Here is a 15,903-nt window from a genome sequence, read left to right on the forward strand (position 1 = left end):
AAAATCAAATTTTTGTGGGAAAGTCATGGAATCACGAGCTGACACAAATTTCCTTCCACCCAGCGTTCCCCCAGGTCTCTAGATAATAATGGTACCTCACTTGTGTGGATGGGCTAAATACCCGCAACAGGCAAGGACCCAAAACCTATTGTGGAGACATCAAAATCACCTATCACAAAACAACCTGTTTTTGTAAGAGGGGACACCTGGGTTTTGGGCCCTGGGCTCGGTGGCCATCTACGGAAACCAACCAAACCGTCACATTTCTGAAAGCTAGCCAGCTGGGGGTTCCAGGGAGGTATGGCTTGTGTGGATCTACCAATGTTTTATTATGCACAATCCCCTGCAAACCTTACATTTACCTGGGGCACAAATGTCTTACCACACAGTGTTCCCATCTGTCTCCCGAGAAAAATGATACCTCACTTGTGTGGGTGAGGCAAGGGCCTCTGACTGGGAAGGGCCAAAAACAGGGATTAAGGGGATTGCCAGTGGTGGCTGGTGACACTGTAAAGTAATGAGGCATAAAAAAAAAGTTTGGGATGAGGGCCCAATGGCGACTGAGCTTAGCTGGCGAACCCAACCATTATAAGGGGGATTGGGACGCTCCTCCTCCCCCTGAGAAAATTGTGAAAAAATAGTGGGCAAATGGTGCATTTTCAAACAAATTTGAGAAAGCCAAGAGTTAATAAGGCAATTGAAAAAGTTGGATTATGAAACCAATAAAGAGATTTCATATAATAATGACTTAGGTACAGCCTGAGTGTCTGAGTTAATACTGTTGCCCTAGCCACATTCTCAAATTTACATCACAATGCAAACTACCCTACCAGTACACTGGCAATGGTATGTATATCAATAGAAATATCACGCTGAGCCACATTTTCAATGTCAGGGGACAACAGAGGACATCCTTTAGTAAAAGACCCATACACATTTGTGCCTAAAACAACTGCCAATGTAATGCTGCAAAATGAAATTACCTAAGGGCAGCATGCAAGCACAGCATCAGTCTGCAGTTAGGCATATTGTTTTTAAAGGACATTCCAATATACTTTCGAGTAGCGCTCAACCTGCTGTTTCGTGGTGCTTCAAATATAACGCATATATATTATCAAAACCAATCTTCACAACAGACAACTTATCAGCCTTGGGAGGTTGAGTGGGCTTAGTGTAGGCTAAGTTAAATACTGACACGCTAGCCACATTCTCAAATTTACATCACAATGCAAACTACCCTACTAGTACAGTAGCAATGGTTTGCATTTGAATAGAAAGTTCAGGATGTGCTACAATTTAAATGTCAGCGGACAATGGAGGACATCCCTTACACATTTTACATGTTGTAGCAGTTGCACGTCATTTTATAAAAACAAATGCACTGAGAAAATCGCCCAACTGAAGACCAATTCTTTCTTTAAAGAGGGAGTGGTACGATGGTAAGGCAGGGGTGACATCCCTGTAAAGTGAATGCACATTGCAGCAGGCATTGTTTTTGATGCTTCAAGGCACTGTGAAGAGGAAAAAAGACAACTTTTTCACTATGCAGAGTTTTTAAAAATACATTACTATGAGAGTTCAGGACAACTTTAAGCTTCGGTGGCATTTGATGCATAGTGCATAAAAACACAAATTCCGGAAGCACGAAAATGAACAAACAATGGCGTTCATTGCATTTGATATATATCCTTAAAATCTAAGAACGCAGTGCCCCTACAGTGACATAGGCAGAAAGTGTACGCTATTGAAAAACCTTACCCACAACAAAAGCTTTTGCATACAAAAAAAACAACATGAGAAATGTTTAATTTCAATAAAATGTGCCACTTTATTCATTGTATAGATCAGAGGCCATGGGTGCCTAGCGTTGATGGCCAGGCCCCAGACTTTTGACTTTGAATGGGTGGACCCCACAGAGTGCAGGTCTCTGGTATGGTACAAGTGGCTGCTCGGTACATGTGGTGGCCATGTGCTAGTTAAGGCTTTGCAAAGTGAAGTGAGAGTTACAACATCCTCTTCCACATCACTGTGCTTTGGCTTCCTTGCCTCATCACACTGCACTAGTAGTGCTAGATGCTCCCCATGGTGCAACTCCTGGTTTGGTCACCTTGAGTGTGATGTTCTCTCTGAGTCTGCTCAATCAGTGTTGCCGGGCTTCATAGCATCATCTTTCCAGATCGGATGGTGCCGGTTGACACACCAGCTCAGGCGCTTCAACTTGCCACTCCGCAGCACACAAGTAGTCTCAAGTCTCGTGCTCCTGCCAGCAGGAATCAGTCTCAAAGCTTCTCTTCCTCCATATGAGTGCAAGGGATGGATGCACCCTGCTGTTCTTCCTTAGCGTGTAATGAAAGACTTTTTTCACAAAGGAGCCTGGGGTGAACCAGTTGAGGCAGCTGGTACAGAGGGGGACTGAGTCTTCTCTGCTACTGCAACATGGCTATGAAACCACCTCCTCCTTGAGCTACCTGAAGAGGCAAATCTATTGCAATACAAGAAAATTCAAAAACTTGGGTATTTCTTGCAGCATCAGCATGATGTGTTGTGTCACCTGTCAGAAGTTCTATGAGAAGCACAGAGTGCTTTGAAGCCTGTGGTTGAAAGCAGCTCTCTATAAAACTCAATACTTCTAGATTTGGCACAACCCTTCCTTTACCTAATATCTCAGCAAGGCTTGTTAGGGTTAAAGCAAGAGACTGGTGCAGGACTAACCCCTGGACAAGTCCAAATTACTAATAAACACAAGGCACCCCAGCTCACAAATCAAGCATGTTCTTTGAGCCTTAAAGCAAGTGCTTCCTGGAGACAAAGACAACGATTTAAAAAAAACTGGAAATATTATCTATCTGCACACCTGGAAAATGCAAAACACAACCTATGGCAGAACTGTCATTTGATAATTACATTTTAAAATGTACATAGCAATGGATAATAATAAACGCAGGATAAAAAAAAATAATATCAATAATAATAATTACATAAATTAAACGCAATAAAAATATAAACCTTGGGAGTCACGATTTCCTCCACCCCCTGTGACGAGTTCAGAAAGAGCGGGATGACCATTCTCTCCATTCTCTAATTTCTGTCTAAGCCGCCCGGGCTAATTTTACACTCATGTAGGGGGTGGAGACTAGCCTGCAAGGCTCTGTTTTTGCCAAGCTGATGACCTCAGATGCCTCATGGCTGTGAGATCCGCAGATCGGCAAATAATCTCGAGTCTGGGTCCTCCCACCAGGGGCAGTATGTTTAAGGCAGCAAAGCAAGAACATGCAACTCAAAGTGCAACAGACCCTCAGCCAGCAAGAAGCAATGTTTGTAAGTGTTTTATTTCAGATAAATAAAACAGATTTTTGGTGTGAACAAATTACTTCCATTATAGCTTCATTGGGGTGAAATTAAAGTTGGGGGAGCCCGGACGTCCTCGAGGCAAAACCACCACTGGGTATAGCACAGCGCATTCTAAGCGTTACATTTTTTAAAAACTCAATTTTTAGCCGATTCTGCATTGAACACCCACGCACTCAAGGTATCATTTTACTTGGGAGACCAAGGGGAACGCTGGGTGGTAGGACATTTATGCTTGCACGGTGATCTCACACAGAAATGAAAGAAAAGTTTGATTTTTTAAGCAAAATTTGAGGTTATCAGGGGATACTGGGATGGAAAATGTTAGAGGATCCATGCAAGCCATTCCTCCCTGGATTCCCCGGGTGTCTACTTTTCAGAAATATGTAGGTTTGGTAGGATTCCCTAGATGGCCCTTGAGCCCGGGGCCAAAAAAAGCAGGTCCCCCCTAGCAAAACCAGGTTGTTTTGTAATTGGTAGCTTGCCACCACAATACATTTTGGGCCTCTGCCTGTCACAGGTACTTGGCCCACCCACACAAGTGAGGTACCATTTTTATCTGGAGACCTGGGGGCATGCTGGGTGGTGGTAAATATGTGTCTGCCCAGTGATCCCACAACATTCACAACTAAATGTGAGGTTTGCAGGGGATTCTGGGAAGGAAAGTTTTGGGGGATTCATGCAAGCCATACCTCCCTGGACTACCCCAGCTGTCTAGTTTTCAGAAATATGTGGGTTTTGTTTGTTTCTGTAGATGGCCGTCGAGCCCAGGGCCAAAAACCCAGGTGAACCCCTCGCAAAACAGGGTCGTTTTGTGATAGGTAATTTTGATGTTATGTTATGTTATGTTATGGGGGGGTTTTGTATAGCGCTCAGATACTCCAACGGAGTGTCCCGGCGCTTTCAGACCAACAGGTCAGCAGCTAACACATAACACAACAAAGAAAAAAAGGAGCAGTAGGAAGAGTAGAAACACCAGACTAAAGACCAAACAACCAGGTTTTAAGTCCCTTCCTAAAGGCAAGCAGATTGGCGGTGCTGCGGAGTGACAGGGGGAGGGTGTTCCAGAGCTGGGGAGCAAGACGTTTGAAGGAGCGTCCACCAGTCCGAGCCTTCTTCACCACTGGAACCACCGCAAGAGAGAGAGTTTCTGATCTCAGAACCCTGGTGGGTTTATAGAAGGCTAGCCTTTTCTGAATATAAGTCGCTCCAGTAGAATATAGCGCCTTATGGGCCAAAGTGAGGGCCTTGAAAGCAATTCGCTTTCTGACAAAGAGCCAGTGCAAGGTGGATAAAAGATCAGAGGCACTGGCCCGACGGGGGAGACCATAAATGGCGCGGGCGGCCGAATTCTGGACTACCTGAAGACGCTGCATCCACAATATGTTTTGGGCGCTTGCCTGTCGCAGGTACTTTTCCCACCCACACGAGTGAGGCACCATTTTTATTGGGAGACCTGGGGGAACACTGGGTGATCCCACAACTAGCTCACACAGAAAGTGAGCAAAATGTGTTTTTTTATAATCTAAATTTGAGGTTTGTAGAGGATTTTGGGTAGAAAAATGTTGGTCGATCCAAGCAAGACACACCTCCGTGGACTCCCCTTTGTGTCTAGTTTTAGAAATGTCTGGGTTTGGTAGGTTTCCATACGTGGCCGCTGAGCCCGGGACCAAAAACGCAGGTGACCACCTTGAAAAACCAGGATGTTTTGTGATAGGTGGGCACTCGTGTTTATGGAACCGAGTTTGCAGATATCTAGGGCAACCTAAAAAACCCTGACATTTCTGAAAAGTCAACCCCTGTGGAAGTCCAGGGATGTGTGGGTTGCTTTTATCCCCAACATTTTCCATCCATGAATCAGCACAACCCTCAAACTTAGCTAAAAAGTCAAATTTTCCTCTAATATCCACGTGGGAATGCTGTGGGATCACCTCACGGCACATATTTCCTACCACTAAGTGTTTCCCTCAGTCTCCTGATAAAAATGATACCATACTTGTGTGGATGGGTGAAGTTCCTATGACATGGAAGGGCTAAAAACATTTAGAGATTGAGGGGGTCCCAAAGCGGGTCCAAAAGGGCAGTTTGTTTATATGTTTTTAGGCTGACCTTCTTTGTGCACCCACACAAGTAAGGTATCATTTTTCTTGGGAACCCAAGGGGAATGCTAGGCAGTAGGAGATTTGTGCCTGCACAGTGATCCTACAACTTACCCACAGAGAAATGTGAGGAAAATGTGCCTTTGTAAGTAAATTTGAGGTTTGCTGGTGATTCTGGGCAAGAAAACGCTGGGGGATCAACGCAAGCCACCACCAGCCAAGAGCCAGTACACTCACACACCACCATCCACGCACACCACCAGACAAGCGCCATCAACGCAAACTGCCAGTCAAGTGGCATCCATGCACACGGCCAACCAAGCACCATCCACACACACCGCTAAGCCAAGTGTTATCCATGCACACCACCACCCAAGCGCCATCCACATACACCCCCAGCCAAATGTGATCTATGCACACAGTAAGCCAAGCAATATCCATACACACCACCAGCCAAGCGCCACCCATGCACTCCGCCTACCAAGTGCCAACCCCGCCCACCACCAGCCAAGCAGGGCCAGACTGGAAATAGCAGTCAGCCCTGGCAAAATGCAGCTAGACCGGCTCTGGCTCCCTCTTTTGTAACTGGGACTCGATATTGCAGCACTGCGGCAAAACCAGCCTCCATTGACAAAACCGCCCTCCACTGCAAGATAGCAACCCTCACCTCTCCAGCACACCGGGGAAACACCCGATGCCCACTATGGCCAGTTTGGCCTTGCAGCAAATCATCATCAATGCACACAGCCAGCCAAGCACCTGCCCACGTACACCGCCAGGGAAGCACCATTCCACGCACACCACGAGGCAAGCGCTCATCTACACACACTGTCACCAGCAAAATGCCAGCTAAAGGTCAGTACACACATCCCGTCAGCAAAACTCCAGTTTACACACACACACAAACTCTCCATGGTTTCTAGTGGTTTTCTGCCCCCACTTGGGTGCAGATGAGACTAAAAATATCACTGAAACAGCTTCTCGCTGGCATGCCCATAAACATATCCCTGGTACCTAGTGGACTTTCTGCCCCCCCAGTAAGACTGTGGCACATTTTTTGAGAGGTGGGTGCATTGGCATCTCCATTCTGGGCAGCCCCCACCCCAGGTGGGGTAAAAAGAATGAATTTTACCCAAAACCAATTAGGTGGAGCAAAGGCACTTGCCCAACAAGCTGCCTCCCCACTCCCTGGTTTCCAGTCGGAAACCACCGGAGATTCTTCCCTTTCCAATACTACCGCTCCTGTCTTTCTAAATGCTCAGGTGGCTGAGATAGCCCCCTGAGCATGTAGAAAGAGAAACTGAAATGAGCCTATAAGCTCATTTCAGTTATGGTTTCACTGAAATGACGTCAGTGCGACGTGCACGCTGATTGTCATTTCAGGGAAACCAAATCGACAGCCTCGGGAGCTGGGGTAGCTCTTCCACAGCTCTCGAAGCTGTTTAGGGGGAAAGGGAATCCCTCTGGTGCACGCACCAGAAGGATTTCCTGTGCCGCGGACAGGCGAGAGCCGTCCAACGCATATAAGCACTTTTTCATTGGACGGCTCCTATGCGTCTGACGCATGGAAGGAGTTAAAGTGCTTGAGCTCTCTCCTTTAAATGTGGTAAAAATGGCTTACATCCAATTAGCTTATTTAGTTTACTTGTAGGTTCCTAGTAAAGTGGTCATCTGTACCCAGGGCCTGTAAATGAAATGCTACTATTGGGCCTGCAACAATTATTGAGCCACCTACTTAAGTAGCCCTTTAAACATGGCTCAGACCTGCCATTGCAGCCTACTTGTGCAGTTTTAAACTGATATTTCAACATGGTACAACAAACCTCTTGCCGGGCCAACCTCCCTTTTAAATACATACAGGATAGGCCCTAAATAGCCCAGAGGGCAAGGTGCAATTTATTTAAAAACATTGGACATGCACTTTTAAGTTTTACATGACCTACTAGAGAAAAAATCAAATCCTAAATTAGCTTTTCACTACTGTGAGGCCTAACTCTCCCATAGGATAACATTGGGTTCCCTTATTACATTTAATAGGTGCTAACCTTCAATTTGGGAGCAGATAGGAATGTTGAGATTAGTGCCGAAACAATTATAATTTTAAAACCTCTTTGTCACGATTACCGGTCTCCTCAGGATCAGGGCGATGCTTAAATGGTTCCACCTCCTGATCTCCCCATACTCTGACTATGTTATATACAGAGTAAAAGAGTGATCAAGTGAGGGAAAGGGATAGGGTAGGTACAGGGTGGGATAAGGGAGACCTGTAACAAAATAAGCATACGATTAATAAAATAAACAATGCTAGCTACACTCATTAAAGTCTCACTAGAGCCATAGCAGTACATTGGTAGGATCGTCCCTGGTGCAAACCCCTCCAGAAGACTAGTCTGATACCTCTCTCACTGCTTGGAAAGTATAAACGCCTAGAATTCAAACACATATGATTAGTGCCAATACTTTGTCAACATAAATGTGTCTAGCAGTTCTTATTCCACATACATACCCTCTACCACACACCCTTGCATCCAAAAAGAAATAAATCCAATTCCAGAACCAGGTAGAAAAATAGAGTACTGCCAGGTAAAGAAACATCCAAGGATAATAGTTCCTGAATACTCAACAGCAACTAAAGAACTCCAAAGGAAAATGCAAAGTTACGCAAAGAAACACTTCCCAAAATGTTCTGGCAAAACCACTGATGTACTCCCCAATGGAAAGTTAGTTAGCACAAGAAAATTCATTAATCCGAATAAAGTATATGAGAGTAAATATAGAAAGGAGAATGCTCCGATTACCGGTCCTCAGTTCAGGAATCACTAGGATAGGCAACCGCTGCTGGGAAAACTCCCAGAACTGCAAGATCCCCTGAAGCAGAACTCAGGAAGGGGTCCTGACTCCTTTCTGCATCCGTGGGATGGATCAGGCAGAAAACCAAGGCGAGTCAAAGGCACGGCACCGCAGAGGGAACTTCCAGCAGCAGCCGCAAGCAGGGAAATCCCAGGAAAGACCTGCGTTTGCACTCAGCCGATTGGAACGGATCTGCCGGTTCTGAGGGAGCCCGGAACGATGGTGAGGCAAAAACACCCATCCGTGTCTCAGCCGAGAACGCAAGGGCAGGGTACAACACGGACGGGAACAGAGCAGCCGCTCTGCAACTCCAGGAAGTTCAGAATACAATCCAGAATCACGTACAACGCTCCGTGCGAGGTACGTGATTAAATAAGTTAGTCCCCTCCCAGAAGGACGGCCTTCTGGGAGATGAAAGATTTTCTGCCAGCAATCCCGCATGAGGTAGGCACCTCGAGTCACATCCTGACACTCTTCACAAGTAGTGGTCGGTGTCAGAGGGGAGGGCTGGGGAAGGGATACAGCAAGCCACCAAAAAAAGGATTAAAAACAAAAAGAACTGCTGCATCACCGTCTTCTGCTACTCTCGTGGCTCCAGTGCAGACAGAGACTCCCAGACTCAACCTGCAGCAAATCTTGAAGCTGGTCTCATGCACGAGAGAAGCTTCAGGATTGGCCTGAGAGCCAGAAATATTCACTCCCAGGAAGACTGGGAGTTTGTTCTTTGCTGTCTCTAACCCAGCAATGCAGCTGGGTTGGAGAGAGCATAAATGCGCATGACGATTTGGCTGACCAGAGACGCCCAGCCCAACCATCATGCGCATGGATAACAGTGCAGACCACTCCTCGTGGGTACTTGTTATTCCCCTGGCCCCACCCCCAAGACTCCTGCAACAAAATAAAATGGTAATAAATGCATGGTTATTATCATTTTATTTGTATTTTTGTTGCACTTCTCCCAGGGGGGCGATGCTCCTCCACCGTAGCGAGGAGCCGCCCCTGCTCTTTACGTGTAAAGTTGGATTTAAACTCATATTTCAGAAAATGCCATTCCCATGATGCTTATTTCCAGTCCAGGGAAGAGCTGGCTTGACAGTTGGGCTGGGGCTGGGGCTGGACTGTTCCTATGTGGAGCAGGGTCAAGACTGATTTGCATATGGCTGGGTCCAAACTGGAATGGCATGATGTGCAAAATAATGATGGATTTAACCCAGATCTCTTGACTGGGGTGAGTGTTTGAATTGTTCAGCATTCCATCCATCATTTGTTTGCACAGCAGTTTTCACCTTAAGTGGGATAGGTATGCCCAAAAGTAGGTCCCTTGCTCGGTGTGCCACTGGATTCAAGCTAACCTGACTGGTGAGGGATGATACCCCAGAAGCAGTCCCAGGATGCTTTTTTCCGGTCCAGAGAGCTTGGTAGTTCAGGTTTGACTCTTCCCATGTGGAGCATGGTCATGACTGATTTGCAGGTATAAATAAATGGACCCTAAGTCCGAACTCTTCAGTACACCTCTAGAACCGTGGAAGACTCTGGACTACAGTGCTGCTCTGCAGGAAGAACTGGTACTCTGCTGCCCTGCTGCTCTGTAGCCCTGCTGCCTGAGTGAAAAGGACTGGATCTACACTATGAACCCAAGACCAGCAGAGGGAATCCAGGAGGTATTTAGATGGCCTCCTGATCAGAGACTCAGGGACAGAAGAGTCTTCTGTTTCTGAAGGTTCAAACCCGGCACCTGGACTCTGTCTGCTCTGAGCCCTAACCCCCAAGTGGGGGAGCCCAGTCCTGGACCCTTGGAAGTAGCCATGAAGGTTCTCTACCACCCCAACTGTGGTCCAGTGGGCAGAACTGACTCAGTGTTATGTATCTCCTTCATAACCGACACTACGCAATGGATCTGTGATGCAGGACCTCGCATCGCAGCCCACATCTTACTCTGAACTGCTAATGCACGATCCATCCTTGATTCAGGTCTTTGCATTTTAAGCCCCTCATCAATGGCATACTTGAACACAACATAGGACTTTGCATTGCAGCCCAGCAGTTTCATTGGGAACGCCACTGAGGGATGCATCCTCAACATGGACTTTGCATCACAAGCCCCTTGTCAACAGCTTTCTCAATGATGAGGCAGGACTCCACATCACAGCCCTGCAGCTCCTTGGAAAAGTCTCTGCATGACATATCCTCAAAGTGGGATCTTGCAACGCTGGGCAGCCAGGATGTAAAGTACTTTGTACAGCAGACCTAAAATGGTCCCTGTATCTGGCCCACACTCCATCGCGGTCAGCCTGAACTTGTGATTTTATCTGGGTCCAGCGATCAGATAACCACAATTGGCACTTTGAGTTTCTAGTCACTACTTTCACTTAAATCTTAAAAAAATAATATCTCCAGTTCTAATGATTGGATTTTTGATGTTTTGGTCCCAAAAATGTTATTAAGTTTTACTCTATTTTTCTAAATTGGTGTGGGATTATTCCTGTGTCCTCTGTTCCAATTATTACTGTTTGAAGTCCTGCATACTTGTTTTACATATTGCTTCTGAATCAAGCATGACTGCTTTCGTTCCAACCTACCAGAGGATTAAGCGCAGGCTAAATTGGGGTTTGCTTGTGGTTAATCCTGTCAGAGGCTGTGGTTGCTGCTTGAGTATGGGTTTATCCCCCTCAACTAGTAACCCAATTTCGTACACTAATAATGTCATAATATCTTTTACCGTCCTGTACTGTGATATTGTGTTGCTGAATGAGGCTTGGCTATCATCAACTTCTGGTTCCTTTATGGATACCATTCTACTCTCAGAATATTTAATCTCTTGCCACAAAGGTCAATTTAAATGTGCATTGGCATCACCATCAAACATAATAAATATTTCAAACTCAGACATTCAAAATATTCCAACATCCCACTTCCCATTGTTTTCAATCTGATACACCCACCTTAAATTAAATGTAAGCTACATCTCTTAGTCCATTCCTTTGAACAACCTTCATTTTTTTAATGAAGTACTGAAATCATGACCATGCAATTACTTATATTTATGAAATGCACATACATGGGAGATTGTAACATTCTCTGCGACTAGTCAAAATATTACGATGGCTATTTTTGACTTAGTCTTGTTAAACCACAACACATTAGAAATTGATGATCTAATCATGGATTGGTCAGATCACTACTTCATGCCGTTCCATACACCCACACATTCCCTCCTTCAATTTAGAGTTTTCAAGTCTACCTACCTTTCGGCTAAGGTCCTCAGAAATAATCCCACGACTTTTCAATCAATGGAGCCTACTGAAGTCTCGATGATAAAAACTTACCTGATCTCATTGCAATTATTACATAATTACAACCATAACCCCTCTTACTCAGACTTCATTAATGTCCAGATTACATACCAGCAATCATTACTATTTGTCTTAATTTGTCTCATCCAAGTTCCTATGCTCATAAAATGAGCCCTTATGCCCAAAACAGATAACATTTTATTTCAAAACTGAAAGAAGTCAGCTTTTCCCTCTCAACCTATTGGAATTAAGCATGGGCAAATTTTGCGAATCTGGCATTCGCGAATTTTGCGAATTTGCGAACTCGCAATCCGCAAAATCCGCGAATTCTTGCGAATTTGCGGATTTTTTTTTTGTGTTCGCAAGGATTTCTGCCAGTTCGCAAGGATTTCTGACAGTTCGCAAGGGTTTTGTAACAGTTCGCAATTGCGAACTTACATGTCGGCTTGCAACGGTCACGATTATGTTGTTTCTACGTCTAGTTCATCATCACAGGTTCCCAGCACCCTCTGTTTCACCCCTGCCACCCTCTGTTTCACCCATGCCACCCTCTGGTACATCAATGCCACCCTCTGGTTCATCATCACTGTAGATTATGGGGGGAAAAAGCGAGGACGCCTGCCTGCTTCAACTGACATGAATTAATTTGGGGTTGATTTATTAATGTGTCGCTGTTTTAAAATTCCAGTCTGGCACCTGCTTCCTTATCTGTAATTTGCTTTCTGTTGCAGTACAATTTTTTTTTCCAGGACCTTTGTGGCCTACTTGTAGCTATTCTATGAGCCTGCTGTGAGGGTCAGAGCAGGGTCATACAATTGTTGCAACTAGCAACTGAACTCTGGAGGGGCCCTTGTCAGGAAGCACTACAGGGAACGGTTACTAATGATGAGTTTGAACTTTTGAACCTGCTTTCACTTTTGCAAAACTCGTTTTTCTGCAGAACAGCATTACAGCAACTGTAATGCCCCACCAAGCTTATATGAGAAAGTTGATTTCTAATCCAAAAGTTATCCAAAGAAAATCAAAAGGCCTCAAATCCAAAAAAGTGCAGGCAAATGTCAACCTGAGGAGTTATTCTGATAAAAATCATCATTTTCAGAAGGTCTATGCTGCTTGCTAGTAGATTTCTTGTGCAGAATTGCAATTTTTGTAATTTCGCGAGTGCGAGATTGTTGCTGCCCGCCGCACCTACATGTTCGCAATTGCGAACTTATACCGCACGCCGCAAAATTGTATCACCAAGAAAAAAAAATCCGCTGCGTGCGAATTTGCGGATTTTCGGTAAATTCGCGAGCGTTCGCGGATTGCGAATTTACCGAAAATCCGCAAAATCCGCGAGCGTAACGGATTTTCCACCCATGCTTAATTGGAATGAGCCTTATTTCTTGCTAAAATATTGACCACATTGATCATACCCATGAATCCCAATATCCCAACAGCTCAGTCTCAAATACAAAGCCCCAAACATCCCGATCCCAGGGCAAAACTAGGATTCCATAAGAAAGGTGCCTAGAGTGGAGGCCACAGAAAAGGGAAGAGAAGGAATGAGGACTGGAAGGAGACGAATGAAACTCTAAACAAGGAGACAGCACTTCCAAAAGAACCTAGAACACACACAGTACAGTGGAAACTAAGTCAGAGTGGGAGTCAACAGATGACCAGATGGCCCAGAAGTACAAAAGAATCAGGTGTAATGGCATAGCCAAAACTGTTGGGTTTATGTTAGCTGAGCATCAGCTAGCTCCACTGAGGCATGTTTGTCCCAGGAAGTAGAATACCGAGATGTACTTGACAATCAGGAAGTAAACAATCTGTGTGTCAATGACATTTCTCTTTTGCTCTGCAGCAATAAACTTCTTTATCGGTGGAGGTTTTGTTGCTGCACAACAAAAGAGAGCGTGAAGTCAGCCAATTCACATGGATGACTTGCTTGGCATTCAACATTATGAACATTTATTGTGTAAAGGATCAGGCTCTCCTGAATTAGTTTAAATGTATTTGTATAAGTTACATCAAATGAAGAGGAACACTACGCCCACCACAAAAGACACCTCCCAACAGCTCCTTTGTAGGAGGACCATTCTAGACTATTCCTAATATAAAGTTATTTACACCATAACTAATCTAACAGTTCTAATACACGTATTGCTATATAACCTAGGCTATTCCACACACTGTTACCAACATCAATGAACAAACAATCTGAAGAAAGAATCATGAAATACTATCCACACATATTCTTGCATATATCTGTGTTTCTGTATCATCCTTTCACTTCTTTTTCTTTCACTAGCTTCAAAAAGCTTCTCATCTCATACACCTTTGGATATTTTTTTTTGGAGAACTCACAGCACCATGACATAGACAGACTCTACTTATTTTTTTAATGTGGTTGTCTTCTAGCTTAACAGCATTTTGAACACCTTCTTAGCTTTCAAGGGGTAAGAAGATGGCGGAGTAGCGCCGCTCGTCTGAAGATGCTCTCCATGCCTCCCCCACCGAGCCTCCTGTGTGCCGTCATCCAGCACCAGGCATACCCATACCTGCCGGTATTGTTCGTCCTGCTCGTCCCGCTTGTCCCGTATGTTTCCTAGATTAGCGAGGCATACGGCCAGCTGCCTGGTCTTTCATGCATCTTGAGGGCGCCCGAAGGGGGTCTTGGGGGGGGGGAGGGACAGCCGACGGTAGGGAGGTCTCCCCCGGGCGGTTTGGGAGAGGCGGGTGGTTTTAATGGTTTGCAGCCCATCGGCAGATTTTTTCTATTTTGGGGTCCTTTTTCCTCCTAAATGGAGCCCAAGCATAAATGCTTTGGACTCCCCCTCCCGGACACCATTTTAGGTTTGGTGACCTGGTGGCCGGGAGGTTGTGTTCTGAAATTTGTTGTCAGAAAAATGTTACAGTTAGTGTTGGTTTTGGGCATTATGGCAGCAGAGGATTATAGGGTTCTTGAAGCTATTAGGCTTCTAGTGAGGCAGGAAGGTTGGATTTGGTGCTCGGTGATGACGCTGGGCCATCGCGGCCCCTGCGGCAGGCCTCAGCTGGAGTGGCGGCGGTGGTGGCAGCCTGTTTAACACCCAAGCGCTCGAGGACGAATTGGTAAGTGAGCGGGCCGCTTTTGCTTGAAGAAGGCGGCCCCGGGGATTAAAACACAGCGTTTGGAGGTCTGTGAGTCGGGTGAAGTCGCTGGCTGGTCTGTGGTGTTTGTGAGGCTGCCGGAAGACATGGCTGTGGATGGTGGGGAACCGCCGGAGCTTTTTCAAGTTCCGGCACCTCCTGAGAGAGTGGTTTCAGACCCCGCGCAGCGGGGGAAGTGAGGGGTAAAGCCTGGAGGCAAGAGGCGCTCTGTCTCTGCCTCCGCGTTGGGTGCACAGGAGTCTTTGATGGGAGGGGGGAGGAGGTTACACACAAGTTGAGCGCGCCGGCGCGCGTGTTTCACCAGGCAGTGGTGGTTGCCAGGGAGGGACAGGATGATTTAATTGTCCCTCACTCTGGCAGGTTGCATCAAATTGATGTGATTGCGAGGGAGGAGGAGGGGGCTGGCTTTCATGGCACTATGGTGGATGATGAAATGCAGGTGCAGGTGGTGGGGGAAGATGCCACTCAAGGGGCATTGGTGCCTTTTAGCCCCCTGCTGTTTTCTTCCCAGTGTTCCAATAGGGGTGAGGTGGTATCAGTGCTCAGTGGATCTGTGGGAGAGGGGGAGAGGGGGAGTGGGCACAGGTGGGGGGTGGGGGTATTACCCTATGGAGGTTCAGGGTCATGAGTCAGGCATTTTGCCCTCCCCCTCTCATTCTTTGTCCTCGGTTAGGGATGCTCCGGGGGATGCTTTCAAGGCTAATACATGTTCCCCGGGGCAGGTGGGAGTTAAGAGCCATGGTGTGAGGGCCAGGTCCTGGAAGGGGCTTGATGTTTTTCCTTCGGGTTCAGAAGGGGTGCGAGAGGCTGGTTTTGGCAGGAGATTCTCAGGGTATGGCCAACAGGAAAGCTTTGGGGGCAATTTGGAGTTGCCTGGTAGGGGGCTTGGGTAGGGGTCGGGGGCACAGGATTTGGCTCTTAAAGAGAGTGGAGTGCGGAGAGGCCAAGTTCTGGGTCCATCATCGGTGGTGGTGCAGGCAATGTTAGATTGGAGTAGTGGTGAGGAGGTGGGAGAGCCTTCCCCCCTCGTAGTGTCGCGTTTCAGGCAAGTGGTTCCGATTTTCAGCGCAGAGAGCAAGCGAAGGGTGCATGGTCCGGGGGACGTGTTTCAGGTGGGATTGAGGAGTTTGGAGTTTTTGGTAGTAAGGGACCTGGCACATCAGTCCAGCGTTTTTCTT

Source organism: Lissotriton vulgaris, chromosome 11 (genome assembly GCF_964263255.1).
Source record: "Lissotriton vulgaris chromosome 11, aLisVul1.2, whole genome shotgun sequence".
NCBI classification, from domain to species: Eukaryota; Metazoa; Chordata; class Amphibia; order Caudata; family Salamandridae; genus Lissotriton; species Lissotriton vulgaris.